Below are 10,652 nucleotides of genomic sequence, written 5' to 3' on the forward strand. Positions count from 1 at the left end.
GTGGGGCAGCTGATCTAGATGGATGGAGCAACTGGCATTGCTGCTCTCCCCACACTCCCCATGCTGCTTTTCCTCCGTGCACCTCTACGGGGCTGTGAAGGGGGAGCGAGGAGCAGCGCCGGGGCTCCTAACATCCAGGTCACTTTGTTATACCAATATAATAAAAAACAGCAGGATCTTATTAAGAGGCATAAGGCAAAGATGCCATATTTATTGTAAATATAATAATAAAGCAAAATATAAAAGTAAACGTTGTTTGACTACTTATTCCTATTACTATCTATTCCTTATACACACACACACACATATATATTATATTCATTCACACAATCATTCATTCAAGTTCTGTATAGGTGTTATAGTTACCAGCCTAGAAGTTGCTCATGCCAAGTTACTGGCCAGGTATCTTGGTCATGAGGATGAAGCCGAGTCTGTGTCAGATGCACCTGATGCTCCTGGAGGTTGGCAGCAGAACCAGAGACTTAAAGTCCTTAGTTTTTGGAGTTCATTCTTATAGGAATTAATTCCTATGTTAGTCTATGGGAGCTGTTTCATCCTGCTGTTGCTGACTCAATCAGCAGATGGCACATTCCTGGTGGCTCACACTGTCTAAAGTGGCACATTCCTGGTGGCTCCACACTGCTAATTCATTTGAGTCTCCCTGCCCTATAATCACAGAGGGTGGGGGTCTGTTTCTAGGCGCCCTTGCTGTTACAATGAAGTGAAAGTCACTTAGGCCTGGTCTACACTGGGGGGGAGGTCGAACTAAGGTACGCAACTTCAGCTACGCCAATAGCGTAGCTGAAGTCGAACTACCTTAGTTCGAGTTACTTACCCGTCCTCACAGCGCGGGATCGAAGTCCGCGGCTCCCCCGTCGACTCCGCCACCGCCGTTCGCGGTGGTGGAGTTCCGGAGTCGACAGGAGCGCGTTCGGAGTTCGATATATCGCGTCTAGATGAGACGCGATATATCGAACTCCGAGAATTCGATTGCTACCCGCCGATCCGGCGGGTAGTGAAGACGTACCCTTAATGGCTTATAGCATTTATTTACATTGTATCAATTACAGGTAACACAGTGTTTACTTCAAGAACAGAGTCAATTAACTTGTTTGTAAGTTTTACATAGTAATAGAGTATCTTTCACAGGACACATACGATCAATGGTTTCTACAGACAGGAGCTTACAAGTTTTAACAGAAGAACTAAAAGATTTTTGTACTTGGTGAAACTGGGGGGTCACTGTCACTCGGGGGAATCACTGTTAGTACCTTCTTTAATATCCCTACAACTTGACTTCAATAGAGCTAATGTAAATTAATAAAATTAAGTGCCTTGCATGGTGTGGGTTATAGCCCATGAAAGCTTATGCCCACATAAATATGTTAGTCTCTAAGGTACCACCAGGACTCCTTGTTGTTTTTGCTAATAAAATTAATGTAAGAGTAGAGAATCAGGTCCTCTGGGTTTTATCAGTGTTTCTGTGATGGTTTGAGTTTCATACCAGCACATTGCTTTTGATATAGCTAGCACTGTCACACCCCATTTTGACTGGGTATATGTCACCTCAGGAAAAGATGCAGAGATAAAATTTCTAGACACCATAAATGACTCCTTGCAGCAACTTGTGCTGGAAACCACAAGGAGAGAAGAAATTCTTGATCTAGTCCTAAGTGAAGCACAGGATCTGTTTTAGGAGGTGAATATAGCTGAACCACTTGGTAATAATGACCATAATGTAATTAAATTTAATATCCTGGTAAGGGGGAAAATGCCAAAGAATCCTACTACAGTAGCATTTAACTTCAAAGGGAAACTAAACAAAAATGAATATTCTAATTAAATGGAAATTAAAAGGAACAGTCACAAGGGTGTAATGCCTAGAAATTTCATGGAGACAATATAAAAACACCATAATAGAAACTAAATGAATATTACAAAAAAAGAAAAAACAATAAGATGACAAAAATGACACCATGGCTACAAAGCAGAGTGAAAGAGGCAGTTAGAGGCAAACAGGCATCCTTTAAAAATTGGAAGTCAAATCCTAGTGAGGAAAATGGAAAGAAGCATAAACTCAGGCAAGTCAAGTGTAAAAATATAATAAGATAGGCCAAGAAAGAATTTGAAAAGCAACTAACTAAGGACACAAAAACTAACAGGAATGTTTTAAAGTATATCAGAAGCAGGTAGTCTGCCAAACAGTCAGTGGTGGTGCTGGACAATTGAGGTGCTAAAGGAGCACTCAAGGAAAACAAAGTCATTGAGGAGAATGTAAATGAATTCTTTGTATTGGTCTTGACTGCAGAGTATGTGAAGCCATTCTTTTTAGTTTACAAATCTGAGGAATTGTCCCAGATTTATGTGTTAGTAGAGAAGGCTTTGGATCAAATTGATAAATTAATAAATCACCAGCACCATATGGTATTTATCCAAGAGTTCTGAAGGAACTCAAATATGAAATTGCAGAACTGTAGTATGTAACCTATCATTTAAATCAGCCTCTCTAGCAAATGACTGGAGGGTAGTTAATGTAACACTGATTTTCAAAGAAGGTTCCAGAGGTGATCCTGCCATTTACAGGCAGAGCCACCCAGAGGATTCAGGGGGACTGGGACAAAGGAATTTCAGGGGCCCCTTCCATAAAAAAAAGGTGCAATACTAGAGAATACTATATTCTCGTGGGAGCCCCTGCGGGGCCTGGGGCAAATTGCCCCACTTCCCCCTGCCCCTCTTCCCCCCGGGGTGGCCCTGTTTACAGGCTGGTAAACCTAACTTCAGTGCCAGACAAATTGGCTGAAACTATAGTAAAGAACAGAATGATCAGACATATAGATTAACACAATATGTTGGGGAAGAGTAAACGTGGCTTTTGTAAAGGGAAATCATGCCTCACTAATCCATCAGAATTCTTTGTGGGAGTCAACAAGCCATGTGGACAAGGGTGATCCAGTCGATATACTTGGATTTTCAGAAAGCCTTTGACAAGGTCCATTACCAAAGGCTCTTAAGCAAGTAAGCAGTCAGGGGATAATAAGGGAAGGGTCTCTCATGGATCAGCAACTGATTAAAAGATAGGGAATAATGGTTAGTTTTCACAGTGGAGAGAAGAAAATAGCAGGGTCTCCCAAGGATCTGTACTGGAACCAGGACTGTTTAACATATTAATAAATGATCTGGAAAAAGGAGTGAACAGTGAGGTGGATACTTTCAGAGGATACTAATTTACTAATTTACTCATGATAGTTAAATCCAAAAGCTGACTGCAAAGAGTTACAAAGGGATCTCACTAAACTGGGTGACTGGGCAACAAAACAACAGATGAGATTTTAAGTGCAAAGCAATCAGGGGTGGCTCTAGGATTTCCGCTGCCCCAAGCATGGCTGCACGCCGCGGGGGGCTCTCTAGCGGTCGCCGGTCCCGCGGCTCCCGCAGACGTGCCTGTGGAGGGTCCGCTGGCCCCGCGGCTCCGGTGGACCTCCCGCAGGCACGTCTGCGGGAGGTCTACCGGAGCCGCGGTCCCAGCGGACCTTCTGCAGGCATGCCTGCGGGAGGTCCGCCGGAGCCGCCAGCCACCCTCCCGCTGGGACGCTGCCACAAGCGCACGCTGGGGTCTAGAGCCGGCCCTGAAAGCAATGCACGTAGAAAAACATAATCCCAACTAAGGGATGGGGTCTAAATTAGCTATTATCATTCAAGAAAAAGATCTTGGCATCATCGTAGATAGTTCTCTGAAAACATCTGCTCAATGTGCAGTGGCAGCCAATAAAGGTTGCAGAATGTTAGGAACCATTTGTTTCCATCTTATCTATCCATTTCAAAAGGATAGGATGACATCTCTATCTACTCTGAAAGGTGTCTATTGACAATTGAAATCATATGCACCTGGGGCTGAAGGGGCTGGGCAAGTTTCCCTCATGATGATGTGGTGTGAGGATGTGTTTTGAAAATATAAAGTTTCATATATGAAAAAAGTATTATTATTATTATTATTATATTTGTAAAATGTTTAGGTCATGTCCTAATTTTCCTGTGTTTAACTCCTCCCTCTACAAAGCTTATCTGCAAAAAATGTACATTTCTTAATAAAAGCATTGCTGCTTAGGATAATTTAATACTTACTGTGATGGGTTGGGTCACAGAAATCCCCTTGGGAACTGCCAACTGATGTTCCAAGATTTCTTCTGCCCCTGCTTTCCCTGCCAGCTTGGGACTCCGGCACCCTGTCTTGTTGAGCCAGACACGTCAGTCTGCTCCAACACAGACCCAGGATCTGAACCACGTGCCCCAAACCTGCAGACTTAATTGAAAGCAACTTAAGAAGTATTCCTGTCTTTAACACTCGGATGCCCAACTCCCAATGGGGTCCAAACCCCAAATAAATCTGTTTTACCCTGTATAAAGTTTATACAGTTTATAGAGAGATATGCACAGCTGTCCCGTCCCCGCCCCAGGTATTAATGCATACTCTGGGTTTATTAATCAGTAAAAAGTGATTGTATTAAATACAGAAAGTAGGATTTAAGTGGTTCCAAGTAGTAACAGACAGAACAAAGTGAATTACCAAGTAAAATAAAATAAAACCCACAAGTCTAAGCCTAGTACAGTAATGAAACTGAATACAGATAAAATCTCTCCCTCAGAGATGTTTCACTAAGTTTCTTTCACAGACTGGACCCCTTCCTAGTCTGGGCATAATCCTTTCCCCTGGTACAGCCCTTGTTCCAGCTCAGGTGTTAGCTAGGGAATTTCTCATGACTGCAGCCTCCTTTGTTCTGTTCTACCCATTTATGTATCTTTTGCATAAGGCGGGAATCCTTTGTCTCTCTGGGTTCCCACCCCCACCCCCACTTCTAAATGGAAAAGCACCAGGTTAAAAATGGATTCCAGTTCAGGTGACATGATCACATGTCACTGTAAGGCTTCATTACTCACTTGCCAGCACACACATATATAGGGAGACTTACAAGTAAAACAGAGCCATCTACAGTCAATTGTCCTGGTTGATGGGAGCCATCAAGATTCCAAACCACCATTAATGGCCCACACTTTGCATAATTACAATAGGCCCTCAAAGTTATATTTCATATTTCTAGTTTCAGATACAAGAATGATACATTTATACAAATAGGATGACCACACTCAGTAGATTATAAGCTTTGTAATGATACCTTACAAGAGACCTTTTGCATGAAGCACACTTTAGTTACATTATATTCACACTCATCAGCATATTTTCATAAAATCATATAGAGTGCAACGTCACACTTACCTGTCTACTGTGCACTTATTTTCTTTCCTAAAAGAACTAATGTACTTCTCAGGATCCATTATACAAGTTGCTTGCTACCATGATAGATAGTATATAGTAAACTATTTCATAAATCATATACTTTGCATGAATTTTATCTTTGGAATTCAACCTTGGAAAAAAACATTGTGAGTTTTTAAACTTTTACTTATAGCTTGATTATACTCAAAAAGTGACTGTAAATATGGCAACCTAATACTCAACAGATCTATTATCTGTATGTACTCAGAGCCATAGCAGTGTATCTAATAAATCATCATCTTATTTAGATTGGGCAAAATTGCAAAGACTCAACTTAGGTTCAGGGCCTCACCGTGGTAGGTTCAGGGCCTCACTGTGGTAGGTAAACAAAGAGGAAGACATGGTCTCTGCCCACAAGAGCATATTTACAGCAGGATATGCTGAGTGAGCAACATATGATAGAAGGGAAGCTGGGAAGGAGGATGAAAGCAACAGTGCTGAATTCATGCATTTGTATAAGCCAGTGTTGAGCCCAGCTGGATGGAAAAAATTCTGTATATTATTTCCAACCTAGCCATCTTCAGCTGATTGATTTCTCATAGGCATCACAGAAGTGGATGTTAAGGGTCTATATTTTTCCTGTTTTACTCCTCTGAGTATTCAGAGCCAATAGAATTATAGGAGAGTAAGCTGGTTTCTTTTCTAGTTGGCATATCATCAACAAAATTAGTAAGAATGAAATGCTCTCCTCTGCTTATGGAAAACAGTATAAGGCACCATGGAGTGCCAGCTCTATGAAATACTATTTCCCCTGTGGCATGCTAATCCTGTAAAACCATCTTTGTTGGTACTCTGTGAAAATCAAGCTCTGTGATAGAGTGGGGTGGAAGAATGCCCATCTCTACTCAGCACCGAGTGATTAATTGTCCCTATCTTTGGTATCTAGTGATTTCCCTAGTACTGCAAATTAGGTTTGTTTGAACAAAGGTAATTGCAATTTAATTTAATGAAACCGGGAGAAAAATTAGGAGAACTTTATATCAGATAATGAAAGTAGCAGGGCTATGTGAAGGGGGTTTCATATGATTCCAGTGGAGCTGGGATCGAGCCCATCATGGGCCTGTAATGCCTTCCTCCGCTACCCCATTTATCAGTCTTTTCTTCTGTCATGGGGCCCTAGCTTTATCTGTAACTGCTCCTCTTCATTTGACCTTATTCCTGAGTTCTGGCTCATTCCTTTCACCTGATACCGCCCTGTGTTTCACAGAGATATGATGACCTTTCACCTGATTTCTCTCAGCGTTTCACACAGATATTAGTTAAATCTTTCACCCACTACTGCAGTTATTCCAAACCTAGCAATTCATTTGTAAAGAGCATGGTGGGTGAATTCTTATAGTCAGTTATGATTAGGGCGCTCAATAAATCGCAGTTAACTCACATGATTAGCTCAAAACAATTAATCGAGATTTTAAAAATTGCAATTAATCATACTGTTAACCAATAGAATACCAACTGAAGTTAAATATTTGGAGGTTTTTCTACATTTTCATATATATTGTAGTCTATGTTGTAATTTAAATCAAAGTGTATATTGTTTTTATTCTAAATATTTGCACTGTAAAATGATAAACAAAAGAAATTGTATTTTTCAATTTACCTCGTACAAGTGCTGTAGTGCAATCTCTTTGTCGTGAAAGTGCAATTTACAAATCTAGATTTTTTTTTGTTACATAACTGCACTCAAAAACAAAACAACATAAAACTTGAGAGCCTACAAGTCAATCAGTCCTACTTCTTCAGCCAATCGCTCAGACAAATAAGTTTGGTTACAATTTTCAGGAGATAATACTGCCTGCTTCTTGTTTACAATGTCACCTGAAAGTGAGAACAGGCACTGTTGTAGCTGGCATTGCAAGATATTTATGTGCCACATGTGATAAAGATTCATATGTTACTTCAGCTTCAACCACCATTGCAGGGTACATGCTTCCATGCTGATGACAGGTTCTGCTTGATAACAATCCAAAACAGTGCGGACCCGCACATGTTCATTTTAATTATCTGAGTCAGATGCCACCAGCAGAAGCTTGATTTTCTTTTTTTGGTGGTTCGGGTGCTGTAGTTTCCTCACTGGAGTCTTGCTCTTTTAAGACTTCTGAAAGCATGCTCCACACCTCGTCTCCCTTAGATTTTGGAAGGCACTTCAGATTCTTAAACCTTGGGTTGAGTGCTGTAGCTATCTTTAGAAATCTCACATTGGTACCATTGTTTTGTTTTTGAATGCAGTTTTCTTTGTACATAATTCTACATTTGTAAGTTCAGCTTTCATGATAAAGAGATTGCATTACAATACTTGTATGAGGTGAACTGAAAAATATTTCTTTTGTTTTTTTACAGTGCAAATACCTGTAATCAAAAATAAATATAAAGTGAGCACTGTACACTTTGCATTTTGTGTTGTCATTGAAATCAATATATTTGAAAATGTAGAAAACATCCAAAAATATTTAAATAAATGGTATTATATTATTGTTTAATTGCATGACTTGTTTAGTTATGATTCCTGCCATGCCATTACCTACAAGCAGATGAGTGCTGTTCAAAAGCACAAGATGCAGCAGCCCCATGAAAAAGATCTGAAAAGTGTGAGTGGTCTACAAATTTTCTTGAAACATTCAAAGTTCAACCACATTCCTGGTGAACTATCTGTGGACAGTTCTGTTACTTGCACTTCTGAGTCTTCCTTAGCTAGTGAGGATGTCAATTTGGGTTTGTCAAACTTATTGAGTGCCAGAGTCTCTGATTCTGGTACTAAAATTGCCTGTTGGTTGCTAATGCAACTGTTATGGATATGGATGCTGAAAGCGGTTCATTTATTGAAAGCAGGAGCAGAATTTTGACTTTGACAAAGCAGATTTGGCTACTTGGCCACAAGTGATGGATTCTGTTCATGGGTTTTTTGGTAGAAAAGTCTCCTGTTAATTTTAAAATAAGTCTTTTAACCTAATTAACACAAAGGAAGGCAAGTATTAAAACTGTGGTTCTTTGTCAAAACTCTTTATGGGGAGTTATGCCAGCATTCTTGGTTGATGTACAGTTCGACTCTTGCCTCCGTTCTGTTTTGATTGTTTGCCTCCATATTGTTGGAGAAAAACAGAGTTAAGAGTTTGGGGACGAGCCCCCAAATTGTGCTTTATTGCCCACATGGCTTTTACCCTGAGGAATTATGAACGAGAAGTTCAGTTTTACCCACACACCTAACGCCCAAATGAACAGAGCAGAAAAACAACAGTAACTGGTTAAACAGAACAGAACTAGAACCAGATAGTGCACTAAAACCAGATAGTGTTTTTTTATTTTATTAGGGCTTACCATTAATTATGCAATTTTTAACATATAACACTAATAGTACTAAACAAAGCAAACATAAAATAACGGGTAAAACAAATAAATGGTGTAAATTCTGCAGGGCTTTTTTATTCTTAATTGCTTACCAAACTGTGACAAATATTTGTTATTAATTTATTTTTTATGTCACGTGATTAGACTGACACTGCAGGACGGTGGGGGAGGATAGAGAAAACACACCATATAATTAAATTTTAAAGCTTTATTAAAAATAATAAAACAACAATGGAGAGTGTTGGGAACGCTCCCACCTCACTTAGGAAAAATATGAATGCTTTAAGCCTTAAGCCACTTTAATACTTACACACGTTCAGCATGGCTACGTCTGTGTATAACGGTTAGAGAAGGGGGAATAGGTGGACGGGAGATTATTTTGTATACAGCTTGATCAGAATTTCCAACATACTTTTGCTTTTGGGATGGCTGTTTTTTTTATATTTTGGAATTTTTTGCGGTGTCTTTTTCAGAGAAAGCAGGGTTTTTTTGCACTTAGCATAGTCTGCGCTGGTTTTTGACCTTGAACGTAGAGCAACTTTTTTTTTATTTTTGGGACAAGCTGAATTTTAAATTAACCCGTTCTTAGACAAATTGCTTACACTGTGTTAGAGGCTTTTTTTTGGTGATTAAAAGCTTTTCTGAGATATATGATTTTATTTAGATTGAAGGTACTTTTTAATGGGCATTGTTTAAATGAATTTTTACGCGTGTACAGATTTTAATCATTTAAATACCTGCAGGTTTTAGGATCATAATGTACGTACATGTAATATGCTGGGGTACTCTTAGGGGATGAGGTGGAATGTTTAGACTGTTCTTTACCCATTTTTTACTTACACACATAGAGAGGGTGCCCTGTTCGCGCTAGCGGCTTAGAAACTAAGGATCTTTTTCTACAGGGCACTTACACAGGAGAGACTAACGAGGATGACTATGACTTTTTTACACCTTTTTTTAGCAAAGAGCGTTGGCTAGTTTCTGGGAGACGGCGCCGCTTACTCTGATTGCATCCAGTGAGATGATCAGACTGTCAGTAGCCCACACGGAAAGGAAGGGGGGGAGGGAAGATGGGTTTACACACTTCTAGACTCAGGAAGCTTTTTTGCCGGACGATGCCAGGCCGAGTCAGCCCACCGTGGGTTGCATCTTCTAAAGATCCTCTAGTTACCGGGCTTGCGTTAGAGTAGTCCTGATCATTAGCTTTTGCTTTACAGGGTACTTTGGGCGTTTTTCGATAACAATCACTCACACTGGTGTACACACACACACACACCAAGGCCTTTTTTTTTTTTTTTTAAACTACGATGCATCTTTACCTGGTCCGGACCAATACCATGAGGCGGTATGACAACCCCTCTTGAGGTGGTAAAAACCCCTTAGCACCGGTGCATTCTAATGCATTTACCTATGCATTACCTTATGCATTTACCTATGCATTACCTTGTTGGCCAACTCAGCAGTTCTCAATACTGCTATAAACTAACCTTGTTGGGGCCTTTCCCCAATACCACTTTGCATTTGATCTTGCTGCACAGTTAATAAGTTCAGATGGCGGGAGCCCAACAGAGACAGACGTCCTCACGGACAGTCCTTCTCCGATATCCCAATAGAGATTTCAAAAGGTCTTATACCTCTCATGTGGCGCCATGGTGTTCGAAGGGGAATGATCCGTAGTAACCGTCTGTCGGTCCGTGGGCGTTGCCATCCCGGACGAGCCCCCAAATTGTCGGAGAAAAACTCAGTTCTTGCTTTTTCGTTTGGGTGCAGCAAAATCAAATACTTTATTATTTCTCCAGTAATTACAATGGAGGGAGAGAGTGCCAAAGGATACAGGGTCGCCCTAGTCCTGGACAGGTCTCTCAACTGGTAAACAATTACAGCAAGCCTTTATACCTTTGTTACAGACAATAACTAGCAATAATACAGACAATAGAGAGCAACAACTACATTTTGTTTATACATAAGCCATTTT

This window comes from Mauremys mutica, chromosome 3 (genome assembly GCF_020497125.1).
Source record: "Mauremys mutica isolate MM-2020 ecotype Southern chromosome 3, ASM2049712v1, whole genome shotgun sequence".
Lineage (NCBI taxonomy): Eukaryota > Metazoa > Chordata > Testudines > Geoemydidae > Mauremys > Mauremys mutica.